General features: G+C 43.9%; 1 pseudogene; it reads right to left on the bottom strand.

Annotated features, from left to right (window-relative positions):
• The window catches only part of LOC115385839 (golgin subfamily B member 1-like), a 36,034-nt pseudogene that overhangs the window by 18,067 nt on the left and 4,488 nt on the right, over positions 1–13,479 (bottom strand).

The following is a 13,479-nucleotide window of genomic DNA, read 5'->3' as shown; positions in this document are numbered from 1 at the left end:
CACATAAAACACCAAATATTGAGTAGCAGGTGAAACATTTTGGACAAAAAAGGCTCTTAAAAAGAGGAAATGACTAAGCAGTCAAATTTTAACTAATAAACATTTTGATTACATTGTTTAGGCTTAATGGCAACCTCATACTCTATTCTAGATAGTGTTAAGATCTTTTTTTTAATCTAATGCTTTTTTTTTACATTAGAAAGGTGAAAAATATTGGTATCAATCTGAAAAAAAAAACAAATCAAAACGTAAATTTGTCTCTTTGAATCTATGAAAGCCCACCTTCTCTTTGAGGACACTCAGTTTCTGTGTGAGATCCAAGACTTCTGCCTTCAACTCGGAGCATTGCTTCTCCGAGCTGCTGCACTTCTTGGAAACATTATCCAGCTGAAAGGAGAGGAAAAGGCCGGGTTAGTCTCTGCTGATATCAAAACAAAACAAATTTTTCTAAGAACTGGAATGTTTTCCACACGTACAGAGTGCTCAGCCTGGAGGAACTTCTCAGACAGCTCTTTGTACTGAGTCTCCTTTTCACTCAGAGACTCTCGAAGGCTGCTGATGAGTTCCAGTTTCTCAGACGTCTTGGCCAACGTGTTCTCCTTCTCAATCAGGGAGCTTTCCAGGCATTCCTGTGTGTCGCTCAGCCTAGAGATAAATACAGCAACCACAACAAAATGGGGGGGAATCAATTTTGAGTAGCCAAGTAGGAAAACCCTATCCAGCAGTGAGCAGCTCAAACTAAAAGCATTTTAATGGTCTTCAGCACTAGTTATAGGTGTGAATCTGGGATTAACATTTACTATTAACTCGAAACTACAATAAATTATCCCACAAATGTATGTTTCACCTTAAAATAGCTTCCAAAATAACAAGATTTAGTTGCAACAGGTTTTGTTTCAACAAGCAAAAGTCCACTGAACACATCTCCTTACAATTTGTTCACTGTTCAGGTGATCCTGCGCATGACTAACAAAACACAATCTCCCCCAACAACATGGGGCTGGATCTGCGTCTCACCCTTTGAGCTGCTCGTTGAGATTGGTCACCACCAACTGGTGCTTCTCTGCCTCTCGGCTCTGTTGACTTCTGACGCTGGCGAGTTGGGCCTGCAGCTTCTCTGTCTCATTCGCACGACAGAAAAGCAAAAATCAATCAGAAAGATTAAATACATTCTGAAAGCGCCCAACGAACACCCGTACAAGGACTTGTGAAGGAAACAAATAGACATAATTTTCTTTTCGGTTGAGTTGTGGGAGATCTAAATGTGTGACAGAGAACAAGTGTCCGGGGTCTAAATAGGCACACCACACCCGTTAGCCATCACCACCAGAGGGGGCGTCTCCCTGCACACAACATGAAGCGACCCAACACACCTGAGAGACCCAACATGGCTGCTATCTTCATCTACATCAAACGCCACCTGTGTTAGAAGGGTTTGTTACAAGTCCTTCGGACGGGGGAAGAACATGCCAGTTCATTCATGTTTTTCCTCAGTTACTCATCAGTGTGTAGGTACTTCTTTACAAACTAGGTTTAACAACGCAAATGCAGCATGTCGGGTGCATTGAGATTACCTGCAGGGCCTCGATGCGGGCCTGCAGCTGCAGCCGGTCCTCCAGGTCTTGGCAGCGCTCCTCCAGGTCAGGATCTGCTCCTGCAGCTGGTTCCTCTCCAGCTCCAGCTCCTCCACTAGAGACCGCAGGCCATCTGAATCAAAAGGGAGACGTTTAAATACCGGCAATGTTATGTTACATGATTCAAATATAAAGTTAGTCACAATGAAAAGCTAATTGAGAAGAGGGAATTAAATGGACTTAACAGAATGATCCCTGAATCATTGAAAGATGTACATTTCTCCAGGAGCAGAAAAGAAATAATGATATTTCAGTGCTGTGAAAGATTTCTTTAAGCAAATCCAACCTTTGGGTCATGTATTGTTAAATGTTGATTATGTCTGTATGTGTGATACAATCCTTGAGTTTCAGTTACTGAAGTTAAAGTGAGCTTGCTACTGATTTATTGCAGGTGGAAAAACTTGAAGAGCTGCCATATCTCTATTTCTCTCCGCTCTACAGTGAACCTGTTATTAAGCTCTAGCATTGGCATTTTCTAAAATTGTTGTTCCCAGTGAAGGTCGGCTCTGCTTCACTCAAGTTTACCGAAGGAGGAATCCTTCATTTACCCTTAACTAACTCAGGTCCTCCTGACAGCAACATGAAACACATTCCTCTATCTGTAATACTGACATTAGCTCTTCTCCACCACTGCTGTGAATTAAATTAGCAGCTCTAATTGAAGATCGGCTTTCCTTTATAAAAAATGGAAAGCTGCTGTCTGCAACGTTAGATACTAATCTTTTTCCGAGCTGCTCTCTTTACAAATGATCTTCAAAAGCTACCTGCTTTTAGCATCGACTTAACTTGCCAAGTGACACTGTCCCATATAATGATGACAGTATTTCATTAAGACAAACCTGTCTGAGGGACAGTATTAAAGCACTACCCAACTATTTCATTTGGACCAACTAGCTAAATAACTCATCTACTTTTAATGAGGCAACAGGCCGTTTATCAGTTATATATCATGAGCAGCTCAACTCATATTGAGTCAGATACCTCATCCAAGAACTTCTATGTATTCCACAATGGATTATTTCAGGCCTTATTAGTTTAGGTACTTACTCCTTGTAATTTTCATTTGCAAAGCTACTTATTTTTTTAAACTGAAAATTCATCCTTATCTAAGTCTCTACACCCACTGCACACTGGATTGTTTGAAGCTTAGTTTGGTGTTGATGGTCAAAGTAGCAGCTAAAGTTTAACCTCAACCTTAACCTCCATTTAAATGATGCTGAAGCAGCAAAATGCACTGTAATTTCTACAGCGTGGCCAACGGATGATCTAAGGGATCTTCTCAATTCAGACCACTAAGATCAACAGAAACAGACTTCATTAATCAGGAGAAAGCTATGCTGACAGGATGCAAAGATTTTTGAAGTATATATAACAGGATATTTGTAATTGTTGAAATGCATTTCCAAAGCTCAAGACTCAAGGCACAAAACAAACCAAAAAAATACACCAAGTCTGAACTGATGGCTTTCAGTTTTTGAACATCCATTTAATACCTTCGATTGATTCCTGGTGTATTTTTTGGTTTTGAGGGAAGCAACATGAAACAAGGCAACAGGAAAAGATGAGAGGGAATGATTTTAAAAAAGGAGCCGGTCATGCAGTTAATGAAGAAACCAAAAAGAAAACTTACCACCGATGAGGAGCATCTCGTCAACCTACATTTACAGCACTGAACCTCACGAGAGTTCAGAGTATTCGGGGGACGAATCCCGACAAACACTAGCCAGCTCAACCAGCATGCACGTGTCCAAACGGATAAAAATAAAAACGAAATAATGAATATGATGAGCAATATATGGATGTGTATTTCTTGGGATTGTGTCAATTGTAGCAGAAATGGAGGATTAAATTTAGTTTGTTTCACTGGGACTGAGCTGCAGTGCTTATAAGAAGGAAAACCCTTCAGTATCGTAAATCCAGCCAAATTAGATCACCCCGGTCTTACATCCACAACATCTGAATGTTAGAGGAGGATAAAAAAACAAATAAGAAGAGGAATTCTCAACCAACCAACAGCCACAATCCAACACTCATGAATTAAAAACAAGTTGGCGAGTGTTATGGTAAAACAGCAAAATAACCCAAAAGGTTTCCCAAAGTAATGTGCAGATGGCCGTGTGCATGCTAGTGTAAACTGTCCAGCCGGTCTCACACCTGTGTCAGGAGTACTGTACTCGGGCCACCAACCTCCCATGTTCTCGCCCTCCATCGGGGTCGTGCTCTCCGAGGCGCTCCGCGGATCCTGGAAGGACGCCTGTCCGTCAAACTCAAAGTCCTCCTGCAAGCAGGAGAAAGGTGATCACAGCAGGGCAACGGCGAAACCAACACCGCCTGAATGGGACTCCGGTAAAGTCGATGATCACCTGCAAGCCAACGATGTCTTCAGACTTACTTGCCTGTTTATACACTGATTCCAGATTTTACATTCATATATATACTTACATACAAACACTCGAGCACTTTTCGCGGGTCATTAGTGGATGAATGACACCAAACCCTTTTGCAGGTCACCCATTTTAAAAATAACAGTTTATTCCTTCCACAGATTGGACTTACAACCTCTGACCAGTCTTTTAAAGGGGCTGTATCATGCAAAACTCACTTTTTGTATGTTTTAACCTTGTTATATAGTTATGTACTCATCGAAAACACCCCCAAAGCGTTTTTTTCCTTCCTGCCTGTGTGTTTTGAGCTTTCCTCATTTCTCTGCTGCTCAGCGAGGCAGCCCCTCCCGTACCCGTGAAAACGGTCTGTTTTCCCATGTTGACGTCAATAGGAGAAGATGGACTAGCTAAAAAAGCATGATACAGCCCCTTTAATGGTGAAGACAGTGACACACACAGAGTCCGTCCACCTACCTGCAGGCTTCGCCGGGCTGGAGATCCCAGCTTCTTGGGCCTGTGCTGCCCAGACCCCCGAGCTTGAGCCAGCTCCTCCTCCAACTCCTGCTGCCGAGTGACCAGCGCTGGATCGGAGCAGCCAGGAAAGAACCAGTCATCCTCAATCAGTTTTGTGCCACAGGGAAAGGGGAATGTTCGGATTGAGGATGTACTCATGGACGGGAGGTGGACAGAGTATCATGGCAGAAAAGGAGATGGAATGAGAGCGAGAACAGATCTGGAGGCGGAAACGGTGCAGATGGTTCGGAGATGGAGGGGGTGAGAGACTTTCAACGGCACAGATACACTTTCTAAACAGTTTAGAGAGTGGAGACAACAAGAGTGTGAAGACAGCAGGAGAAGCATGGGGAGAGATTCAAGGATGAAGAAATGGAAAGTTATGCAAACTCTAGAAAAGAAGGCCTTTGTGTTTTTGCATAAGGGTGTGTGGACCTGAGAAACACTTCAATAAGCAACATTCTGGTCAGCGCCATGCACACCTAATCTGCACAGCAAAGGGAAACGGCACACAAACGTGAGAGCTGGGGAGAGGGAGTGGCCGAGCGAGGAAAGGAGAGCCCCAGGTTCGTGAGTCTTTTAAAGCCAGTGTTTCACTGCAGTGTTTCTCCAATGGGGGGGGGGGGGGGGGGGGGGGGGGGGGGGGGGCCGGCTGACAGTTATTTTGAGAAACACTGGGCAGGCGCAGATCAGAAGGGAACGCCTGCGGTGCTCGAATTCACTTTTCATTCAGAAATAGAAGATGCAAGCAGGGTGCAGTGTCGAATTAGAACAAATGTTCCCATCTGTTTTGTGACAACAGGCTGATTTTGGTGCTCGGGGGGGGGGGACAGTGGAGGGTGGAGGAGGAGCAGGAGGAGCAGAAAGTAAGAGAGAAGGAAGGTCAGGATGTTAAGCAGTAGTCAGCACGGGTTAAGCAAAGACGGTCTCTGTTGGAAAGGAAAGCATTTGTATTATGGTGCCATTTTAATATGATAGCGTTCAAGAGAAATTGAGAGAAACTGAATCACAGGAGTGCACAATCATCCACACACACAGTTTCCAAAGTCTAAGAAGTGAATACCCATCAAAGGCCATAAAGAGATGACATATCTTGCTTTTTCATTGTTAGTTTTGCTGAAATGCATTTAAGACATGTTTAAATGTAGCCTGATCACTTTAAACAAGAATGTAACTAAAGAAATGGTACCGGTCGATCATTTCTCTCTTTTAATTTGTTTCTCTTTTAAATGACGTGACACATAGGGAACATGCAACTGTGACCTGAGCAGCAGAGCCAAACAAGTTAGCTCGGCCAGTGGGCCACACCTCCCTGATGGTCCATAGAGGTGCTGCAGGTAGGCCGTCAGACTTCATTCGCAACAAGTGCATGAAAAATATTATGTGTTCAGTTTTGTGACTTGAGTTTAGCATTGCTACAGAAATATACACAGACAAATATTTTTATTTAAAGCAACACTAAGGAACTTTCAGTTTTCGTTGATTTTGGCGGCGCCAGTGGACAAAAGCGGTAGTGTTTTGCCTGAAAGAATACTACAGTTCCCATGAGGACTAGCGCGAGGCGTCGTAAAATGCTGCTCCCGGTGGCATGCTGTCGGACTGAACTCGCCTACATTTGTTTCCAGTGGCTGTGTGAAGGATGGATAGCAACGAGGTCATGAATCTAATGGTGGCTAAACAATGTTATATCATGATGTGACGCATGCAGTAAAGCAGTCCGCACATTTGGAGTTTTTTAGTGTGCAGGGTTCCTACCACCCTCCTCACAGCTGCTTAGTCCAAGTGAAAGCAATACTGACGCCCTCAGCCCGTGACAGAGGGGTCAATCAACTAGTTGTAAGTCGATGTATCGTCACAAAAGATATTAAACTGTTTTATTAAGGCTGAAAAGTTCCTTAGTGTCACTTTAAAAAAATGTCAAAAAGAATAAAACAGGGTGATAAAATGTGTGTTACTGTTCATCTGTCCCACCTATACTTCACCCAGTTTTGTCTAGAAGTTGGTTTTCCATTGGAAAGCATGGCTCCCTCTGACCTTAAACTACAGCTTGCTATGAATGTGAAGCAGATTTCAGCTCAACACTGGAACATAAAGCAGAATGAGGTTGCTGATCATATTCATGGAAGGGGACACAGTTGCTCAGACAAACAGCATCCCCATATTTCACTGTTGGAATATAGAAATATTCAAATCAGACCAGCTGTGGTGGACCGTATGGCAACGTGGTTTTGTTTGCAGGCTGTAAGAATACATGATTATCATGTGCCTCAGTGCCAGTGGCCCATGTTCAGACATCCTGGTAGTATCTCCTCACCAGCATGCTGTCACACTGTTAAATGACTCTACAACCAGATGTGATCCAGCTTCAGCTGACTCGACTGTGCGGCACACACCAAACTTTAAAAAGAGTTCAGACGGATGCAGAACTCCTGACAGGAGTGTGTCACCGTCGCTCCCCACACTGTGAAGCTTGTTTAGCACTGCTCAGTTGGTTCCTTGGATGCAGCACACAAATGTATTTCCCATAACATCAAGAGAGACAGAAATATCGCCACTGTTCCTGCAATGTATATCAACCCACTTATCGTCTACACAGTGTTCATGCAGGTTAGCGTTGTGGGGGAAATGGAGCTGATTCCTGTTTGCTATGGTAAACAGAGGGCTACGATCTGGTCCATCACAAAGCTAACAGAGACACAAACTCAACCGCACTTCTGAAAACAATGTCAAGTCACCATTTAACCTCAACTCAGACACTCCTCCTGTAGGGCTACTGTGGTGTCGATGGCCACATTGCGTTTATTGGACAGTCGTTAACATTAAATGGTCGCAGGAGTCTTATTGCATCTCTCACACCATCAGATAAACATCTCAATCTTTGCTCGAACAGCGATCACACGCTAGTCTTTTTAAAGTGTTAGTGCAAGAACAGTGTGATTAGAATGATTTTGAGATCAGGGCACTGTGAGTGAGGCCACCAGTAATCACAGGAAGGAACAGAAGAAAAAGGAAGCGGTAAAAGTCTGGGAAAAATGAGGACTAACACAGGAGAGGGAAAGAAAAGGAGAACTAAAAGGGCAGACTCTAAAGTGCAGCGGCGCTCTGCACTGCCAGCGGCTTGCTCCTTCATGAAGCAAAGACGCGGAGAAGCTGCGGGCAGTGCAGCGAGCCGGAGCTGCACCGGAGGGTTCCGGGGAGCCTGCATGCACAAAACTGATGGGAAACCGTTCTGAGTGGCTGCTCCATCCCTGGAGCAGGGGCTGGAGGGGGGCAGGAGGGTGGATGGGTGGAGGGCCACGAGATGAGAGGCAGCACAGAGTAAACCGAATCTCCTCAATGAAAACGGGGGTGGGGGACAAAAAATAAAGAAAAGGAAAGTAATGTTGAGTGGAACAACAGCAGACAAACAGTGAAACAAACTGAGAATCTGTGTCTGCTGCCGAGGCGCTGGAGGACGCGCTGGTTAATGGTAGGTTATTGCTTTTGCATGAAGGAGGCTTATATTCATGAACAGATCTGATTAAGGCCAATAAACTCAATTTATAGGAAAATACAAGAAACGTGTTTTTTTTTGTTTAACATTTTTACATTCGAAACGTTGAGAGTGGCAGTTCCAAACAATTTGATTTTGCTGTCTCTAATATATATATATTTTTTAAATGTAGCTTCTCTTGCTTACTCTAACCTTATTTTTTTTATTCCCTAAAATGCAATCATCTACATTTTCCTTTATTGTTAAACTTTTGGGTAGAAAAAAGGTTTATTTGTGCACATTTAAAACCAACCTTGAAGTTTTTCTTTATCAAAATGTGTGCCTCTGCCACCATGTTTCATGAAGGATGTTTCTGATGAACTACAACTCTCCGATTCATGAATTTTCAATTTAATTCTCATATCTTATCTTATTTTGACAATGAAGAACAGTGATCCTCAAAATTTAAAATAACAGCAAACAATAGATTGCTCAAGAACCAAGAAGGTCTTCAAAAACAAGTGTTTTTTGAAAAATATTTTAAACAAAAACACACAATCTTGCCATTTTTCAGATTGCTTCTTATGTAACACCCCAGCTCTCCTGATTAGTAGGGATCCTATTTAGATATTATAGTTAGCATAATAATAAGAGCTGTCTTATTTTTTAAAATGCAAAATAAAAAAATAAAGGGATCACTCGATATTGTTTGCCACATGAATTTACCTTACCTCAACTGTTCTCCTTTCATGATGCGACTCTAAAACACTAACGTCTTCTTAAACAGTATTTTAACACAAATTGAAGGTTCCAGTTCTTAGCAGATTAGGTGTGCATGAAGGAGCATTTGTGGATAAAAAGAAACCGCCGTCGATTCTGCAGTCTGTGCATCATCCTCCGGCTGCGCTCTTACCCTCTCTTTCCTCCTCCATGTGGCTGATGCGCAGCGCCATGGCGGCCTTCTCCTCTCTGGCCCGGTCTCGGGCGCTGGCCGCCTCGGCCACCATCTCCTGCCACTCCAGCACTTGGCTCTGCGTGTCGTCGGCGCTGCCGGACTCGCTGGCCTGCGGTCGGAGGGAGGAGTGCACCCACAGTGAGCACATTGAAACAAACGCACCCAGAAAGCAGGAGCTATCAGAGAGGAGACCCTCCGACCTGAGACGCAGCCCTCTTGGTGAATTGCTCCAGGTCGGCCTGGAGCGTCCTCTGCTGCTCCTCATAAACCACCAGCTTCGCCTCCAGCATGTCTAGAAAACCACAGACTCACATGAGTTTTACTGACGATGTTACAGAATTTTACCCAAATTTATCAACATGAATTGCTCGTATTTCATCCAACTGATGGAATTGATCACCATTTTTCGCTCGCAGCTCCTCATACTGCTCTACTTTCCAGAGGTTTTCCTCTCTCTCCTCCTCCAGAGCTGTGACACGGCTCCGCAGGGCGGTCAGGTCAGGAGGGGCGCCGCCAGCCTGAAGGGGGTAAAACGGAAACAGCTATCAAATCCAACACATCAGCCTTTTCTGCCTGAAACCTGATGAAGTGAGCTAAACCCAAATATTTACTGAATCAATGTGGATAAAAACATGAGCTATCTGGAATTAAACACCATAATATTTCAAAGTCTCACCTGGCTTTTCTTCAGCTCCTCCTCCAGCTGTCTGATCCGAGTCTTCGACCAAGCCTTCATCTTTAAGAACTTGGCCTCCGACCGACTGGCTTCTTCCGTTTTTATCTTTGCTTGAGCTGCAAAAAGCGAAGCAGATCAAGGAAACTATAACAATCAGTATGTAGATAAAATTACATTCTTTTCAGGCAGTGTTAGTCTGTAGTTAGGTTAGCCGAATCAGACAGCTCCACACAGATCAGCTAAACTTTCACAATAACCATAAAACAAAAGCAATGCGCTCACTAAAACAGGCCTGAAAATTGGACAGTATGAAACAAGGAAATAATTTTTCCTTCATCAAGCACCAAAGTACTTTTTATTTGCAGTGAGTAGTGAATTAACCATCCAATTAACCTCCAATGCTTTAAGTGAATTTCCAAAAATATTGGATTGCTGTACCTTGCACAACACTGGTAAGAAAATATACATTAAATTTAGGATGGCTTTCAACTAAAAACGCAAGAAAAGTGCAAATTAAACAATATGGCTATGAAAATTCAAATCAAGTTCTGCTGATTTCTTCCAATATTTTGACAAAAATAACCAAAAGAAAGAAAAGAACCAACCTTCCAGTTCAGCGATCCTCTGCATGGAGCTCTGATCAGCAGGCAGGTTTCTGTTCCCAGAGTCCTCCTCTGGAACGACTCCAGCTCCTGCTGCTCCTGCTGCAGATCTCCTCAGCTCCTCCAGCTGCCCCAGCAGGTCCTGCCGGGTCTGCTCCATCAGGACCTGGTGCTGCTCGGTGATGCGCTTCACCTCGGCCTGCTGCTTCTCCATCAGGTCGCGGAGCTGTGCTCTCATCACGTGTTTCTCTGCCTCCATTTTGGACTCCAGGCTCTCTCGTTCCACTTGTAGCCGACGGAGACGCTCTGCCAGCTCCTGCGTTCGGAGGGTTCGGGTTAGCAACAGATATAGATAGGTTCCGGTCATGTGACTGTGATCGTCATGCTTATCAGATTTGCTTCTGCCAACAGTAACTGATCTACTCAAAAACAGATGTTTGCTTTTTTCCCCCACTGCTGGTTAAACTCAATCCTGAAGACTTGTTTTTTTATCCACTCTTTCATTATCAATGGCCACAAGATGACGATGCTGTACTTTGCACTGATCCAATTAAAAATCAAGAATGCAACTTGACATTCACCGATGTGATAGGAATGCTTAAACTGTAAAAATGAAAGCTACAGGAAGTGCTTGCTGACCTTTATCTGCTCGTCTCTGCTGTCCACCTCTCCCTGCAGGACATCGATGACCTGGGTTTTACCGCGCAGCACCTCCTCCTTCTCATGGAGCTTCTGCTTCAGAGCCTTCAGAAGCTGGAGGAAAAGAATATGACAAGATGGAAGAGTAAATCACACTCACATTAAATATCAACAACATTTTATTCAGCTACATACAGTCAAGTGGCTACGGTGTAAGATTGCAAGACTGTATGTTATGTGTAAATCAAATTAAATGTGTATTATCTCCTATAAAAATACAGAAGAAATCAGAAACAAGCTTTCACATATTCTAGTTTGATTATTTGGGTCTCAGAAAAACTTCCCAGTGGATTATTCTTCCTTTTCTCTTCATGTGAAACAGTCTATTGTGTGCTGACTCATGCTCCACTCAAGGACACGCCTTCATTCTCCATCTAATAGAAATGTCCGGTCAAATGTATTTTTAGACTCGACTCCTTCACTGTGATTCACCACTTTGGGTTTCATCAGCAGCAACAGCAGAAACAGCTCCACATCAGTGGATATTCACCCAGAACACATCTGTCTTATACCAGAAATATTCATGAAAAAAAATTATCAAACCACTCAGACATCATATCAACAGATCTTTACAGATACCACTTTCTTATTTTTCCTCTTTCTGGAGTGATATCATTGATACAGACGCTGCCTTCCACACTTAAAAATATATGTCAGTATTATTTTTCTTGTTACTAAGCTATTGACTGATTATCCTAAAGCCTTGATTGTGCTGAAATACGCCCTGGTGCTTTGAACAGAGCTGCCATTACCTGCTCTAAGTCCGCACTGGCGTCAGACTTTGCTGCGAGCTTGAAGAGCTCCTGTTCGTGCATCTGGTTGATCTCCATCAGCTGGTTGTCCTTCTGGATGATGATGTCTTTAAACGTCTGGATCTGAACACAAATCACCCGGTTATAAAGTCTTCACCACAAACAAAGAGAGACACTGTTGAATACGAGGGAGTGGAGGAACGCACGTTCTGCTTGTACATGTTCTCCTTCTGGGTGTACTGCTCCTTCTCCGAGGAAAGCAGTTCTTTGAGGCTGTCTGTCTGCTCCTGCAGCAGACTGTAACGCTCCTCTCCCTCTCCCACCTTCTTGGTCAGACTTTGGACCAGCAGCTGCAGCTCCTGCATCGCTCCTCCGTCCTCCGCCGCCTGTGGAGGTGCAGCTCAGGATGAGAGAGCGTTGGGAGTGCGGTCAACGCGAGGTGGAGGTGTGTGTTTAAACTTTACCGTTTGTGGTGGTGCGGGTGTAACGGGCTGATCTCCGGCCAAAGCGGTCTGCAGGTGGACAATATAAGCTTCCTTTTCCGCCAGCTTTTTGTCCCGCTCTGTCAGCATGGCGTCTATTTCCTCGCCTCGCTGCCGCCGCGTCTCCAGCTCTTTTTTCTACAAGATTGTAGCTTCTGGTTAGAAACACTTCAGTTCTCATTGTCGCTCTGTAACTCACATGTAAACAATTCCACAACAGAAATTTACCACATATGGGGGGGAAAAAAAACAAAAAAAAAAAAAACATTTGTAGCGCTTAGACTGTCGTACGCCAAAAATACATTCCACAGCAGAGGAAACAAGTTGTCCAAGGAGCTTAATACATTGATTCACCACTGCATCAAGATATTTAATTTTCTTTGGACTGGTGCAGTTTGAATATAACATTGTGTTTTTTAATATTCAACACTTAATTTCAACTGCTGTTAGAAAGTTTCAGAGTTGGAGAACAGCTGAGATATTTCCCAGGGAGGCACTGTGGATTAACTCAATGAGGAGTCTCCCATGTTTAGGGCCAGATGTAGAAAAACATGGACATGTTAAAAGCTTCAGGCTGACACGGAGTTTCAGAGACTTCTTTGGGACGCCATAAAGACCACAAATAAATGAGGCATGGAAAAAAAAAATTACTCTGAAAGGTTGTACCTTGTTTTCCAGTTCCTCATCTTTTTGTGCAAGCTGCTGCTCGAGTTCTTCGACCTTCTTCTTCAGCAGGACGATCTTCCCCCGATTGGCGTGGTCTCCTGTCTCTGATGAGCCCTGACAGGAAGCAAGAAGAAAACACAGCAAAGATCACACTGAGAATCTCAGACAGAAGACGAAGTATGGTCCAAGTCATGAGTGCTTCTTGTCTATTAGATGCAAAAACAGTCCCTTGTTTCTTTCAACTGCATCATTTTAAACCTATGTGGAGCAGCAGTAGCTCGAAAGAGCCCCCTGCTGGCAAAAACCATTTACTACATCACCATGAGACAAATGTTATGACTTGCTATAAGCATCTCGAGTGAAGTCAACCTCCGGACTAACCGTCTTTTATTCACCTCATATCTTATCTAAACACCAGCGTACCCTGGAGTGACACGAGTCAACTATAGGAGTGTGTATGTGAGCGTGCCTGCACCTTCTTGGTGTGTGTGGGCGTGCCAGGGCCTCCCTGTTGCTTCTTCAGCTCCTCCAGCTGTGACGTGAGGGAGGTCACCTTGGCTTTGTTCTGAAGGCGCAGCTTGGACAGTTTGGCCTCACATGCCTCCTTCTCCACCTGAGCCACAAGAAACAAGTCCAGGGAGCAT

The sequence above is a fragment of the Salarias fasciatus genome, chromosome 1, assembly GCF_902148845.1.
Source record: "Salarias fasciatus chromosome 1, fSalaFa1.1, whole genome shotgun sequence".
Taxonomy (NCBI): Eukaryota; Metazoa; Chordata; class Actinopteri; order Blenniiformes; family Blenniidae; genus Salarias; species Salarias fasciatus.
The sequence above is the reverse complement of the archived record's forward strand: the minus strand, read 5'-3'. Positions and strand labels throughout refer to the sequence as shown.